The 17,095-nt window shown below is 33.7% G+C and overlaps 1 protein-coding gene across 1 annotated transcript in view; it reads right to left on the reverse strand.

Annotated features, from left to right (window-relative positions):
* The window catches only part of LOC113511441 (neural/ectodermal development factor IMP-L2-like), a 95,915-nt gene that overhangs the window by 36,793 nt on the left and 42,027 nt on the right, over window positions 1-17,095 (reverse strand). The window lies entirely within an intron of this gene.

The following is a 17,095-nucleotide window of genomic DNA, read 5'->3' on the forward strand; positions in this document are numbered from 1 at the left end:
TTATTATATGGATACCAAGCCGATATATATATATATATATATGTATATATATATATATATATATATATATATATATATATATATATATATGTGTGTGTGTGTGTGTGTGTATATATATTGGATTTCTCTGGTCATTGATGGTGGAAAAAGGTCATAACTCATTTCGATATCGCCCATACCGGTTGGATATCGATTTTCGAATATGTTAAAAGTCTGTTATTCAATATTATTTTTTGCAATTTTTTTTATACAACTTTGTATGGCACATAAGCCGACGGTCCATCTGATGGAAAGTGGTAACCGTCGCTTATAAATATGAGCAGCCGTTGACATAACAGAGTATACTGTTTCGCCCATGATACCCCCCATGCGTTGCCATTCCTGAGGACTCAGGTGTTATTTCTCTGTACCCAGTAAATTCACACTATATCCCACCCTTCAAACCGAAATACAGCCATGCAAACACAACTGCTTCACGGTTGAAACACGAATGAGACAGAGGTACCCAAGCAATCGACTTTTGTACAAAGTCTCCCTCTGGTAAACCAGACATAACAGACTTTTAACGTATTTGTATCGTATTTGGACAAATATATAGATATTATAACTAAAATATGTAGATATTGTAACTAAAATATATAGATATTGTAACTAAAATATGTAGATATTGTAACTGAAATATGTAGATATTGTAACTAAAATATGTAGATATTGTAACTAAAATATGTAGATATTGTAACTAAAATATGTAGATATTGTAACTAAAATATGTAGATATTGTAACTAAAATATATAGATATTGTAACTAAAATATATAGATATTGTAACTAAAATATGTAGATATTGTAACTAAAATATGTAGATATTGTAACTAAAATATGTAGATATTGTAACTAAAATATGTAGATATTGTAACTAAAATATATAGATATTGTAACTGAAATATGTAGATATTGTAACTAAAATATATAGATATTGTAACTGAAATATGTTAAATTGTTATAAATTATCCATCCTTATAATTATTCTTGAAAATGACACTAAAATTTGTACCAGAATATGCGTTCGCCGTTGTCGACATTTACTCTAGTAAAAAAAATAACTACGTGTCATAATACTAAGTTTAAAAAACGTATTGCAAAGATAAATTCTTATCAAGAGCCATATGTTTTTTTTTTAAGAATCACATTCATTCACGTATATCCAATAATTTATATTCTTTTATCGACGACGAGGCATTAAATATATTTATTGAGATAAATTTACGCTATGTAGGTGCATATTATAAATGCAACAAGTTTATGTCAATACATAGGAGATATTTAGAAAAAAAAAATAGTATGAGAGATTTTAACAAAAGCAATAGAATGGAAGACAAAACAACAATTTTTATAATTTTGCCTGTCTGTATCTACATATCGTCATAGTCGTAGAATACTGACGAATAATATATATACATATACATATATATATATATATATATATATATATATATATATATATATATATATATATATATATATATATATATATATATATATATATATATATATATATATATATATTCGTCAGTATTCTACAACTATGACGATATGTTTGTTTGGCATCAAGTAAAACATGCAGTATCCGAGGTATTAGATTCTATAATAGAACATACTAATAGATAAAGTTAGACACAGGGGGCAAACGAGCATGCGGCTCACCTGGTAGTAAGTGACTACCGCCGCCCATGATCACCCACAACACCAGAGACATTGCAGGTGTGTTGCCGGTCTTTTAAAAAGGAATATGCTCTTTTCTTGAAGGTTATGTTGTCGTATCGGTTCGAAAATACTGCTGCTGGAACTTGATTCCAAAGAATGATTGTGCATGGAAGAAAGTGCCTTGAAAAACGCACGGCGGAGGACCGCCACGCCAGATGGTTGTTCAACAGCGGACAATCAACGGTTAATACAACAATAAACTTTGTACAACAATCTAATAAAAATTAACTCTAATTATCATAATATATATTTTTTATAATATTTTTTAATTCAATTCACTCATAATCGTATTTTCTGATATTGCTCACGACTTGGGTTACATGTTTGTTTTTATTATTTACTTAATTTTCTCGTACTGTATAACTATGTCAAAGTAAATGCTGTGAACACCTTTAATAGGCGTGTGCATTAATATTGTATTGTATTTAATGTTTGTTATACCTATACGTTATAATGCAATATGCTGTTGGTGTTCCTTAAATAAATAAATAAATAAATAAAATATATAAATCCACGAATATTACAACAAAGTCACGTTTATCTATATTATGAAATAGTTGTATTAAATTGTAAATATATTTTTCGCTCGCTACAATCAAAGGCTGGGGAGCCAATAAATAAATCAACCGGCCGACCTATCAGATAGCGGTGTTAAAGTTCGTTAAACTATGTATATGTTAAGATTCATTCATCAATTGTTATCACTTACATTCGCAATTTGTGGAAGAAAGAATACTCTGCTGACAAGATGGTATGATTTCTAAACTGGGAATTATAATTGTGGTGATGACCCGTATGGAAAGTGTTAACCGTCGCCTATAAACATAAACCAGAGGGAGACTTTGTACAAAAGTTTGTTTGGCCACCTCTATCTCTATTTGTATTTCTACCGTGAAGCAGTTGTGTTTGCATGGCTGTGTTTCGGTTTGGAGGGTTCTTTATGACTGAAAATGGTATGGTAACTCCGTTTGCGTTATCGGTATACGCTTACCAGTGAAGGGTGACAGGTGTGAATGATGGCAGGTCAGTTGGCCCACAGTGACTAATTGAAAAAGAATTAACCACTGTGGTTTCCAGGGGGACCGCGTGGAGGTCGACCTGATAGGGTATATTGCTAGCAATGAGGTTGTTAAATCTCATTACTAATAATCCCTCCCCCCCCGGTTTGAAGGGTGGGATATGGCAGTGAATTTACAGGGTACAGAGGAATTACACCTGAGTCGTCAGGAATGGCAACGCATAGGGGGTATTATGGGCGAAGCAGTATACTCTGTTATGTCTATGGTACTGCTCATGTCTATAGGCAACAGTTACCATTATCCATCAGGTGGGTCGTCAGCTTGTTCTAAGTTGCATAAAAAAAACATACTTTTGAAATAACACCATGGAGATTTGACCCCATTAATATTTAGTTACGTATTCTAACTAGATGTTTGGTTAATAGTAAATACAAGACAATATTGCATCAGCTTACACGGTGTACATGAGTCCGAAATCACGTCGTAACGCTCCGCATCCCTTCAACCAAAAAAATTTATTCACACTTTTTTTTCTATGGTATTTACATAATCCGATAGTTAGCAATTACAACAGTGAAAGAACAACAAGACATTTGATTCTTAAGTTCTACAATTAATTAGGTGATATAGGTAAAAATAAGAAATTGAGTAAAACGGTAATAAAATCAAATTTAGACCAGCTAGATAAAGTTTTTAAGAAGGATAGACAAATATCTAGTACAGCTGACGTTGTCGATGCATGAATTAATCCTAACTTCCAAAATGTGACATTTGCATGCTATTCTGTAAATGGCTAAATAGGCACGAGACTTTATATAACATAAGACCATTGATACCTACTTTATTTAATGCAAATTATTTAGGGCCTATTGAAAATCAGTGTCGTAGCTTCAGATTTGAAACTGTGACATATGCTGAGTTAGGTCCTTTGCACAAACACTGCTACATTCATTTTGTTTTTTAATTGTTTTTCTTTCATTTTAAATTAAAAATAAAATAGTAATGTTATTATATAATTGTGTAATCTTCATTATTATGTTGTTTTAATATGTATAAATTTTCGAGATTTTCCCAAGAGACTACAGCATGGGGTTCTTCAAAAGAGGGGTGAAGAGGTTTCTTCAGGGTCGCCAACGCACGCGTAATACCTCTGGTATTGCAGGTGTTCATAGGCTACGGTAACCACTTACCATCAGGTGGGCCGTATGCTTGTTTGCCACCTCATTGCAACATCGGGCGACCATGCATAATGTTATACCACTGAGGTGGCAAACAAGCATACGGCCCACCTGATGGTAAGTGGTCACCGAAGCCTATGAACACCTGCAATACCAGAGGTATTACGCGTGCGTTGCCGACCCTGAAGAAACCTCTTTACCCCCCTTTTGAAGAACCCCATGCTGTAGTCTCTTGGGAAAATCTCGGCAGGGAGCTCATTCTACAACCTGAGTGTTCGTGGGAGGAAACATCTCTGAAACCGCGCAGTACGCGACCATTGAGGCTGTAGGACATGAGGATGAACTCCCTGTCGATGGCGAGCCGTACGATGGTAGAAAGTGGCTGTGGGCATCATATTGAATAATTCCTCTGAGCACAATCCATTGTACAGGCGGTAGAACACGCAGAGTGAGGCAAAATCTCTCCTAAGATTTAAGGGTTCGATACCGCCTGTGAGCCTGGGATCATCGACAATTCTCATAGCTCGTCGTTGCAACGAGTCGAAAGGTTCAAGCTGGTATTTAGGTGCTCCGGCCCATAAGTGACAGCAATACTCCATATGGGGCCGGATCTGCGATTTGTACAGCATTAATCGCTGATCCTATGTACCCTATAAATTTACTGCCATATCCCACCCTTTAAACCGAAACACAGCCGTGCAAATACTACTGCTTCACGGTCGAAACATGAATGAGACAGAGGTACCCAAGCAATCGACTTTTGTACAAAGTCTCTCCCCGGTGAAGCCTCAATAAGCCAATTGTAAAGTTTTTCATTATTTGTTTTTTGTCTGTCAGATCTCTATATTCTGTGGGTAATTTATTATATATTTTAACTGCCATCTAGTAACAATTCTTGTTGTACAATACCAATCTATGTCGAGGCACTACAAGTGGTCTCTGTGCAACCTTTCTCCTTAATAAACACTCTTTTTCATTTTTCTCAAAAATTGTATAGTGTTTTCGAACAAGTTAACAGTTGATATGGTATATAAAAATATAAATCTATATTGTTTTTATAGGTAAATGGATGTACGAATTTGTAATTTCCCATGCACGCGTCATGCAGTTCGATTCAATTCGACTCCGCTCGATTGCATTTTGTGGCTGATGCAACATCGGGCGACCATGCATAATGTTACTTCTCTAACGTTTCTAACGTGCTTAACTAGTATTTAAATGCTCAACGGTTTACAGTGAAATTTGAAAAATAGTAAAATATGTTTCATTATTATAGATGTGAAAGTTTGTATGTTTTGTTGCTCTTAAATAGCTGAACAAATTTGAATGAAATTTAGTACACAGCTAGATCGTTTCTAGAGTAATATATTATAGTACACTTTTTTTTTATATAATATTAGCGTTTCAGTCAAGGTTTGCAAGATAAGATTTTTTTTATTTTATTTATTCCATTTTTTTTTTATTTTAGAATTAGTATATAAAAGAGCAATATGCAGTAAATTGTAATTTCCTATGGATGCGTCGAACAGTTCCATTCAATTCGACTCCGCTCGCTTGCATTCTGGGGCTGATGCAACATCGGGCGACCATGCATAATGTTACTTTTCTAACGTTCCTAACGTGCTTAGCTTTTTAAATGCTCAACGGTTTACAGGGAAATTTGGCGCAATAGTAAAATATGTTTTGAATATTTTTACTAATACATATTATAGTTGTGAAAGTTTGTATGTTCTGAAATTTACTTGTAAACTTGTAATCACGCGATTCTGCATTCTAGGTAGTGTATTGATTTAATTTAACAAATGTAATACTTCAACATGAATCGGTGTGTATTTTTTATTTCCAAACACATACAAAGTGATGAGTAATCATTGTGTATGTGTTTCAGGGTTGTCACATGCGATTTATGATTTTTATCCAAACATCAAAACCTTTTTTTCCAAATTTATTATTTCGTTCTCTTTATCCTAATGATAAAGCTGAACGTGTTTGAATAAAATTTGGCACACGAGTACTTTATATACTAACTTTGTATGTAGAATGCATTATAATACTGATTTATGGGAGAAAAGCCGCTGAATACATATACATTGATTTATATATCTTATGATTTTTTCTAAGAAGAATTGAATTATTTTTATATTATGCATGATTTTTTACGTCATATATATGTAATATAAATACTAGTATATAAAAGAGCAATCTGCAGCAAATTGTAATTTTCCATGGATGCATCATGCAATTCGATTCAATTCGACTCCGTTGGCTTGCATTCTGGGGCTGATGCAACATCGGGTGACCACGCATAATGTTACTTTTCTAACATATGTTTTGAATAATTCTACTAATTGATATTATAGTTGTGAAAGTTTGTGTGTTTTGTTGCTTTGTTACTCTTAAATGGTTGAACGGATTTGAATGAAATTTAGTACATAGCTAGGTTATATCTAAACTAATATACATATTATAATACACTTTTTATATATAATATATTAGCGGTTCGGTCCGAGTTTACAAAGCTAGACATTATGATTTTTTTTTATTTTTGTTTTTTCGAAATTAATATATAGCCTATGTTACTCGACGATAATGTAGCTTTCTATAGATAAAAAAAATCAGTTGAGTAATGAATATTTTTAATCCTTACAAATGAACAATCAACTTTTTTAATATACAGTTTTTTTTGCTTAGTAGAAATAAATCTACTCGTTTCGAAGCGAAATTTACTTGTAAATTTGTAAACATATGATTCTGCGTTCTAGATTTATGCATAATTTAATATACGAGTATCCACAAATTAGATGGGGGGAAAGGGATTTTTATTAATGGAGACTGAGAATCCCATTGCTAGCAACATACCCGATCAGGTCGACCTCCTCGCAGTTCCCTCTGGAAACTATCATGGTTAATTCCTGAAGAATTCATCATGATGGGCTAACTGGCCTGTTTTCATTCTCATCTATCACTCTTCAGTGGTGTTTCACAGCGCAGGCAGGGTTACCATTGCATTTTCACCTATAAAAAAAAATATCCACGAAATACCTCGATATTTATAGGTATGTATGGGTGTGCATATATACAAACACGTATAGAGTTTGACAGAGTGTTGAGCCATCAGTGTGTATGTGCTCCAAAACTTTTAACTGAAGGTATATACTTACAGATTGGTCTCATAGAAATGTTATCAAAATCAGTTTATTAGTTTAATTTTTAGACCAACATAACCGGTTTTGTCACAATTAAAGTAAATTTTTTTATTGCACATAATTTTTCATTATTTAATATTTAAAGTAAATACAAGTAAATAAAAAGAGCAATTTGCATTGATTTATAGGTAAATGGATGTACGAACTTGTAATTTCCCATGCACGCGTCATGTAGTTAGATTCATTCGACTCTGCTAGTTTGCATTCAGTGGCTGATGCAACATCGGGCGACCATGTATAATTTTACTTTCTAACGTTTCTAACGCGCTTAACTTTTTAAATGCTCTACGGTTTACAAAGAAATTTGGCGCAATAGTATATACTAATGCATATTATAGTTTTTTTTTACAACACAGGGGGCAAACGAGCATGCGGCTCACCTGATGCTAAGTGATTACCGCCGCCCATGATCACCCATAACACTAACGGTATTACAGGTGTGCTGCCGGCCTTTTAAAAAGGAATATGCTCTTTTCTTGAAGGTTCAGGCAATAGTAAAATATGTTTTGAATAATTTTACTAATACATATTATAGTTGTGAAAGTTTGTATGTTTTGTTGCTATGTCACTCTTAAATGTCTGAATGGATTTGAATGAAATTTAGTACGCAGCTATAATCATATCTAAATTAATATATTATAGTACACTTTTTATATATACTAGTTAGTTAGTACTAACTTTGTGCCCCGTCTAGACATTGTCAAACACGGTACACGTCATCAGGCAGTAGTGTTATTTAATAAATTACCTGTCCAGTAAAAAAATTATACGAAGCCTCAATTCTTTTAAGATTAAATTACGATCCCTTTTATTGGAGAAATATAACTACTCCGTACATGACTTCTGTACTGATGATTAATATAAACAATTAAAAATGAATTTGACATATGTATATAATATTACTATGAAATTGACACTGTTTATTGCAGAATTTATTTATTATAATTTATTGTTATTATTATAGTTTGGATGGTTGTAATATTCAGGTTAATGTAATGATTTTTGTATGTTTATCCCTTATTTCAGACACAATGTACATTGTTTTTTTAATAAATGACTAATGACTATCCTGTCCGGGTTCGCACGGGTATATATAATTTTCGAAATTAATATTTAGACTGTATTATTCACTAATAAAATAGTGCACTACGCACGTAACTTCATTTACGGGGGGAAAGGGATTGTTAATAATGGGTTCTAATAGCCCCATTGCTACCAATTTATATACCCTATCGGATCGACCTCCACGTGGTTCCCTTTGGAAACCATCGTGGTTAATTCTTGATGAATTCTTTACGATGGGCCGACTGACCTGCCTTCATCTTCACCTGTCATCTATCACTGGTATACCGATAGCGCAGGCGGCTTTACCATTCCATTATTACCCATTAAAAAAAACTTCGTTCATTAGAACGAGACACGGGAATACAAAGAATACAAAGTAGTCTATCCCCTTCTCCGTTTCAAACAAATGTATCAAATTTCATGACAATTAGTCAAGCTATTAAGGCGCCAAAGTGCCAACAATTCAAGCTCACTTTTACATAATTACATTTAGTGAGAACTCGCGCGGGGAAACCCGCGGGACAAAAAGAACCGTCCTAAGCTATCTGCAATGCAGGGAGCATTTGAATTCGTCGCTCCATCTAGCGGGGACTTGAAAATATATTTTTGATAAAAATATATAAAAATTTGAAGTTGTGCTGGTAGATATCTCTTTTTAGAGTATGTTACTTCTCTAATTTTTAATCTCATTTCTTTACACTTTATTTTGTTTCTTAGAAATAATAAAAAAAAAAAAAAAATGCATAAAAAATTTACCCGCGTGAGTTTTTAAAAGTTGTGTGCATGGATACTTCGGTCCAAGTCCAGTTATGGTTTGAAGAATATGGCAGTGAAATTACAGGGTACGGAGGCGGAACATCTTAGTTCTCAGGAATGGCAAAGCATGAAATATAACATATACCATAGACACTTAGGTTATATACCTAAGAACAAGGATTTATATAGAAGGAATGATAAAATAAACACTGTAAATCATATGGTTGCCTCCTTTCTTCTTATGCAAATATATTTAGCAAAAAGAGGACGAAAGATACACCATCAGTTGCTATTCTTGTCAATTCATAGCAGGCTAGTGTATAGAAAATGTTTGATATGTCAAATATTTGACAATAACAAATTTTACATTACTAGATTATATATTCGACACAGTTTATGTTTAAAGTATGCAAGCAGGTTATATCTGAATTTGGTAGGGTTATACGGCCGTATAATATTTTCTATATACTAGCCTGCTATGAATTGACAAGACCAGCAACTGGTGGTGTATCTTTCGTCCTCTTTTTACTAATTATATTTGTAGAGATGATGGACTTTCCGTAAGATAGGCTATCAGCTTCTTTGCTATTCGAAGCTGTGTATAAAGAAACTCAAGTCATCTTCATTGTCACATCAGCCATTAGCTGTCCACTACTGGATATAGGCCTTCCCTATAGACTGTCGTAAGGAACGATCCCAAGTCACCTGCATCTACACATACCCTGCAATGCATTTGAGATTGTCACCTCATCTAGTAGGGGGGCCTTTCTTGCCTATCTGTTGTTGGCTCTTCGAGCTATATGACCAGTCCATTGCCGCTTCAGTTTGCTTATCTTTCGGGCTTTGTCTGTCACTTTTATTCTTCTGTAGATACCTCATTTCGGATTCTATTACCCAAACATAAATCTCTTTGTAGCTCAAACAGAAACCCAAGTACTCACTAGAATTAAATGTAACTAAGGACAATCTATGTAACCAATCATAAATTACCTAATACAAATGGGATAATTTTGTCAATTTGTTGGTCATTATCTAGTTAATCTCGAAGACTTGAACCCTTAGGGGTCAATGTTAAGGTCACGCATTGTACAACAGAAGGGATATGGCGTAAGAGGAAACAGTTTATTTGGTCCAGTACATTTAAGATTGTTCGAAAGGATATCCGTATGATGATGTTGGAATAGAATGAGTCCCAATTTCTTTTCATCTGCATGTTTTTTTTTAATGAGTAAAATATAAACCCAGTTTTTTAATGGCATGAAAATGGAATGGTCACTCCTCCTGCACTATTTGTATAAGCTAATGGTGCACCAGTGAAGAATGATAGGTGAGAATGAAAAATCTGTTAGTCCATCGTGATGAATACTCCTGGTATTCAGCACAATCGTTTTCAGAGGGAACCGCGAAAAGGTTGATCTGATATACTATCCCTTCTCCTTTATACTAAACCGTTTCTTAATGGGTAAAAATGTAAACCACCTGTGCTAACGTAGGCAGGAAACCAGTGACATGACCGGTGATAATGAAAGCAGAACAGTTAGCTCATCGTGACGAATTCAAGAATCAACAACGATGGTTTCCAGGGGGAATAGAGTGGAGGGTATTACTAGCAATGGAGCTGCTGGATACCAATGCTAATAATGCCTTTCCTCCTAATAAATCAAGGTCAAGGTCAGAATGATAATAAATGAATAATACAGAGGTTAAGTTTTGGCTTATAAAAGATTTAAATACATACTGAGTAATATTTTGTAGACAAAAGTGCTTGGTATTACGTTTCATAATTATATTTGACGTGTGAGCTATAATGTTGTATTTTTTTTTAATAAGCTGTTATTTTTTTTGTCTCTACCAATTCACAATTTTTATTAGACATTCAAAGGTTGACTGTAAGAAATCCCTTTTATTGGATAAGTCCGCTATTGTACTTATTCTTTTCTTAAGAACTCTGTATCCTACAATTCAAGACTTTGCTGTACAACAAAGTGTTACAAAGAAATAAACAAACAAACAAATATTTTAGTATTTTGATATTCTTATTTGTGGGTCTCTGGTGAAATTGCTCAGTAAAGTATATGGCGGCGTATAGCTTTTACTCGCGAGTTTGTCCGTGTAACCGGGAGATGATCATTAACTGAGATAAAAACTGTCTATAACCTTCTCCATGTGCGTATATTTACTATGTATATTCTTTGCTTGGTAGGTATTAGATATCATCTTAAAAACTGCACGCTATGAGTCTGCCCCTATGAGATCATATCCCCATAATATCCTCCATATTAATCGTTAAGATACCAATAACTATAATTAAAGTTGTCCGCGCGGTGACGGAGTAATGTACAATATTATGTCACAACCTTGACCTTTAATGTCAAAGTCAACAGTCATAGAGTAAAAAAATAGTATCTGCACATAGCGTAAGTGATAATTATGTAATTTAAAGTTAACATTGGTCTTGTATTGACAAAATTAGAAAATAAATCTATGAACCACTTAGACGTATGAACACAAAAAAAAAACTTTATAGTGTAATATTTTTAACTTCAACGAATTGGTTGCATAGAATTCTAATAAAATGTCTTTTGTTTGAAGTGACGTGGACATGTTCTTAATTTAAAAACACTTTTTATTTAACAAATTATTGGGTTTAACACTTAGAACAAGGAATTATAAAATCTTTGGTTTATCATAAGGAAATAATCCAATATGATAATGATATGATTCAAAACCAATATGGGACAATAATTACATGAACACAAATTTATTGAGATGAAGTGTGTATAATAATATAATTATACATATATAAAATATATATGTAATAGCATTTACGATATAGTTAATGTGTATAAAATGCTAATAAACATGGCGGTATCGTTTTAAACGTGGGAAGCTCTTTTTTATTTAACAGAAAAAATTAATACACGACGGAAATATAAAAAAAAATATATATGACAAGGAAACACCTGAGAAGTGAGTAATATGAGAGCGTTAATAAAACACAAGTCAGGTGATAATTTGATAAAAAAACCAAGATTAACACAATAAAAAATCAACTTACCGGTAAAAAAAAAAAACTAACATAAAAAACACCGCACTATTGAGCCGTCAAATCATATTCATCAATTACGTAATGTTTCCAAAGAGCACACCGGTTTTGGCTGTCCGAGCCAGCGCGGCGACGGCGGAGCATAAAAAAAAATAACAAAAAAGTAGCAATAAACATGGCGGACAGCAAAAAAGCGCGGGAGGCGTGTCACGTGAAGGACAAGTGATGAAAGTGCACGTTTGCGGTTTTAATGTTAGAGATCCCCAAGTGAAGACCATCGTAATAATCTTTACAATATAATAACCATTATTGAGCCGAACGGAAGCCTGTTCTCATAATCAAGGAAATTGCCAGTCAGAAATTTGCTTTTACTTTTTTAAACAATTATCTCATCGAAGCCAAGGAATTTTAACCATGATGGCTGACGCAATGCACCTAACATTATTAAAAAAATATATATTCGAAAGCGAGTCTGTTTGTTTAATTTTCATGGCTTTTTTCTGTATATTAATAAATTTAAAAAGATATTTTTTACAAAAGACATAGAAGGCAGCGGTAAGACATAGAAGGTAAATTACTGGATATTTTATCATTTTTAATCATCTTTATGATACAAAAGACCATGTGCCTAAAATATTTCTTTAGTTAGAATTTTAATTTTATATAAAGATTCTTAATGATTTCTAATCAGTAGATTAATCATCATCATCATATCAGCCTTTAACTGTCCACTGCTGAATATAAACCTCCCCCTTAGGGGGTTTTGCCAGTAGCTGCCACCTTTTGTACGCGGATTGGCAACCGCAGTCAGGCTTTAGATATATTTTAAGAGGGATGCTGCTGCCCATCCCTCGCCCTTCCTTAGTCACCTCTTACGACATCCACGGGAAAGGAAGGGGTGACCTATTCTACGCCGGGACCACACGACCATAGTAGATATAAATTTAAATTTATATGCTGGACCCTCTAATATATACTAACGTGTAATAAAAAAGAGATCATAAAGGCATTTCTTTACAACTGCGCAGTATCTGTTCTTGAAAAAAAAAAGTAAAATAAAAAAAAAAAACCTCAATATGTAATATGATGTAAGCCGTAAAACCTGTCGTCGATCCACCTTATAATGTTTTTCTTGGCGTCTGTATGTCTGTAGATAAGTAAATAATTTCGACATTTACATTATTAAGGACTACATATTTACAATTTTGTGAAAAAAGAAATATTGATATGCAACAAACACGCCAAAAAAAATCTATGAATTACAAAAAGAATTAATAAAATCGATTCAGTATTAAAAGTTACAATAGTTTTCTTTTTAATTTTAATTATACAACAACTTATTTTTATATTTATTACTCCTCTCCATCCAAAGATTGCCTGTAAAAGATCGCTTTTAGCGATAAGGTCGCCCATTGTTTTCTCACTGTGATATTATTTCTTGTAATTGTTTATATCTATAATAAGTTTACTATTGTAATCTTTTGGAGGAAACAATCTCTAGTATCTACCACAAAATTTGAATATTATAACGCTAAAAACCGTGGAAATAATAGTTTTTCGATGGACAAAAACTATTTTTCAATTATTTCTGATTTTCTTGATTATTTTCCGTTAAAAGAATTTGTTTTTCATTTAATTTTATTACAAATTCTGGTTTGTATCCACCAATTGTGAACTTAACCTTTTATTTTTAACCCTTTAGTATTTATTGTAATTATACACTGACTGCAAGTTTCGGTTAATGTTGTCGCAAAATATAAATTGAAAAAAGTTTATTTAAAAAAAATATTAAAACTATTTTTCCTTTCTTTCTAGTTTGTAATTTTTTATTTAAAAATAAACTTGTCTATGATTACCGTTTTAAGATAAAATAATTATAAAAATAATAAATGTTTATTTATTTAAAGGGAATGTATTTTTTTTTTATTTTTTATTCAGTTCATTTTATTGCTTTTTTCTAGGCTGTGTAGGTCATGCTCTTTGCTTGTCCATTTCGGACGAATTTAAAACATTTATTTTTTCCTGATCGGGAAAGAAACATTATAATATTATATTTAGTGAACGCGCAAAGTTGTGATTGAACGCTAGTGTTGTGTAGCCTTGATCTTAACCCCTTTTAGTTTTTGTTGTAATTATATACCGACCGCGGATTTCGGACGATGTTATCGCAAAAACCTGATGATAATTCTTTTTTCTTGATTTTAAAACGTTCGCGAGGCTTCACTTCGCATTAGAAATGACGGAAGCAGTATTTCTAAAACGACATGACGTTATCGTATTTTTTGTTTTTATGGACGAAAGTTTTCTTTGATTGCCCACAATCGTGGGCCTTAACGATTGGGCGTGGCTGATTTGTAAATTAATTTAAACAGTTATGGGAAAATTACCAGTGTTGAGTTTTTATGGTGTATTTAAAAGGAAACTACGAAATTGGCTTAATTCTTTGCGGTACTGTGCTATTATAGATTTGAACGGTATTATTATAATTAGTGACGTCATAACTTGTTTTTACCGACTTCGAAAAGGAGGCTAAATTGAACTGTATTTTTGTGTGGATATTAGAAAATTTACTGTAATAAAATCTGATATAGTTAATAGTCAGGCGCGTAACTTATTTTTTAATGTCTATTGATCTCTCATAGACTACTAGCCCGATTTTCTTTTGTTATTTGGAAAAAAAAAACAGCATGATTATGTGTTAATGTTACAATAATTTGCAAAAATGATGCGCAGATGTGTTACAAAAGTAAAAAAAAAAATGTAATAGATACTACTAAGTGGTAAATAAATTATTCAAATATCTTGATTTCTTATCGAACCCATATATTTTAAGGCTGAAAGGGGAATAATAGGCTATATTATGCACACCTGGGTTTGACACAGTACAGAATTAACATAGTGAGATCATTTTCTAAGTGGGACATATTCTTCTTATAATACGGGACCTATGTCGTCTATAAAGAAAGCAAGTATTTAGTATTTTAATGTAATCAATCAGTAGTACATACGTTTTTTTTTATACAACTTAGAATGGCAAACAAGCTGACGGCCCACCTGATGGAAAGTAACCGGCGCCTATAGACATGAGCAGTACCATGGACATAACAGAGTATACTGTTTCGCCCATGATACCCCCCATGCGTTGCCATTCCTGAGGACTCAAGTGTTATTTCTCCGTACCCAGTAAATTCCCGCCATATTCCACCCTTCAAACCGAAACACGTATAATACGTATAATAAAATCGTAACACGTCGCCGTCTGTACATGGAAGATATATAGGAAAAGACCAGAGGGAGACTTTGTACAAAACTTAGTTGCCTCTTACGACACCCACGGGAAAGGAAGGCCTGGCCTATTCTATGCCAGGACCACACGACTCAACTAGATTGAAACACAGAAATAAAATTGTATTATATAGATACATACATACATAAATAATATATTTGATGAATAAACTAAACGTACAATGTAAATAATTCGTTTCAATAATTATTATGAGATAAATGCAGCCGCTACCAAGTGACAATATCAAGTTTTTTAATACGCTTTTGCCAAAATATTGATATAAATAGGTATCACAAAAACCTCATAAAGTAAAATATTTGAATTACAATAACTTAGTTGCACAGGTTAAACAAACATTTTTTTTTTCTTCGAAGTGACGAAGCGACCCTGAGTGCGCGTGTGTATTTGTACAAGTAGTCACTGTTTACTTGGAACCTTCAGTGGAGAGAAGGCATATTGTAAAAATTTACTTTCTTTCGAAGACATTATTAGGGAGCCAACTGTATAAAGAGTGCAGATGTAGGTTACCTGGCGACTGCATTTCAAGGGACCGATTTGCACCTACGTCATACACGTGTGTAAATCGATTGAACTACGTACAAGGGGTTCCACCACTGAGAGTTTGGAGTTGGGAAATTATGTTGGTACTTTGTGGTAGAATACCTTCTCTGTATAGGGTGATGTCAAATATATATTTTACAGAACTAGACGTTATCTTATCGTTGAATAGAATTGTTTTAATTCCGCTACTGTTAGTATGTGCGTGACTGCCAACATTCGAAGATCAACCGCCACTATTACTACCAGAAGTTTCTCAACCTTCTGTACTAGCCATCAATCTCCGACTGCCATTTCGTTCACACACGTTTCGCGACACGTGTTTCACCTCTAAACAAAGCATCTTTGGGTAAATACCAGAGGAAGACTTTGTACAAAAGTCGATTGCTTGGGTACCTCTGTCCCATTCGTGTTTCAACCGTAAAGCAGTTGTGTTTGCATAGCTGTGTTTCGGTTTGAAGGGTGGGATATGGCGTGAATTTACTGGATACGAAGGAATAACACCTGAGTACTCAGGAATGGCAACGCATGGAGGGTGTCATGGGCGAAACAGTATACTCTGTTATGTCCATGGTACTGCTCATGTCTATAGGCGACGGTTACCACTTTCCATCAGGTGGACCGTCAGCTTGTTTGTCAATCTAAGTTGTATAAAAAAAAAATTGTTAGATCACTGCTCGAAATCTAGTACTAACTGTAATACCACCATGTATATCGTAAAATGTTAATTTTTTATGGTAACTAAAGCCATGAGAAATAAAATGATTATAGCGTCACATCAAATATTGTACAAGTTTCCAACTCTTCTGGCGTTGAATTAATACGGCATAATCCGTTACGTAGCTTATTTTACTGCCATTACCAGAAACAGGTCGATTGAATTCTTTTGCCGCCGTATTTTAAATGTACTTATTCATCTGGAAATAGCACGGAATAATGATTCACTACGATTCCCGTGTGGTCCCGGTGTAGAACAGGCCACCCCTTCCGTTCCCGTGGGTGTCGTAAGATGCGACTAAGGGAGGGCAGCAGCATCCCTCTTAAAACTTTTTTTTATACAACTTAGAATGGCAAACAAGCTTACGGTCGACCTAATGAAAAGTGGTAACTGTCGCCTATAGATATGAGCAGTACCATGGACATAACAGAGTATACTGTTTCGCCCATGATACCCCCCATGCGTTGCCATTCCTGAGGATTCAGGTATTATTCCTCTGT

The sequence above is a fragment of the Galleria mellonella genome, unplaced genomic scaffold (genome assembly GCF_026898425.1).
Source record: "Galleria mellonella isolate WM207_F2 unplaced genomic scaffold, CSIRO_AGI_GalMel_v1 utg146, whole genome shotgun sequence".
Taxonomy (NCBI): Eukaryota; Metazoa; Arthropoda; class Insecta; order Lepidoptera; family Pyralidae; genus Galleria; species Galleria mellonella.